We start from the raw sequence: 417 nt of genomic DNA, 5'->3' as shown, positions 1-417 counted from the left end.
CCAAGCCATGCTTAATGATATTTATTCATAAGCGCATGTGTCGAGTTGCACTTCTCCCCGGCTCGCTCAAAGCGGTGTTGACACAATGCCTGGACGCCTGTTATTCACACTGCGCCCCCCCCCCCCGTCTCTCTCTCCCCCGGGCAACGTTGCCTCCTGATGTCATCAATATTGAAGGTGCCAAATGCCAAAATTGAGATTTTAAAACAAATCTATGATCATTCTGCGTATATTTTTCTTCTCTTTTCTAATTCGTGATTTGATTAAACAGTCGGTTTGCTGCTATAATAACCCCGTGTGCCTTGATTCTTGCAGGATACGCGATTCCATTCACGTGTTTTATCAAGCGAAGAAGTACAGCGTGACCATAGGAAAGTTCCACTGAGTGAGGAAAGCACCAAGTGACCAAAATCCTGT

This window comes from Penaeus monodon, chromosome 22, assembly GCF_015228065.2.
Source record: "Penaeus monodon isolate SGIC_2016 chromosome 22, NSTDA_Pmon_1, whole genome shotgun sequence".
NCBI classification, from domain to species: domain Eukaryota; kingdom Metazoa; phylum Arthropoda; class Malacostraca; order Decapoda; family Penaeidae; genus Penaeus; species Penaeus monodon.
Note: the sequence above shows the minus strand (reverse complement) of the source record.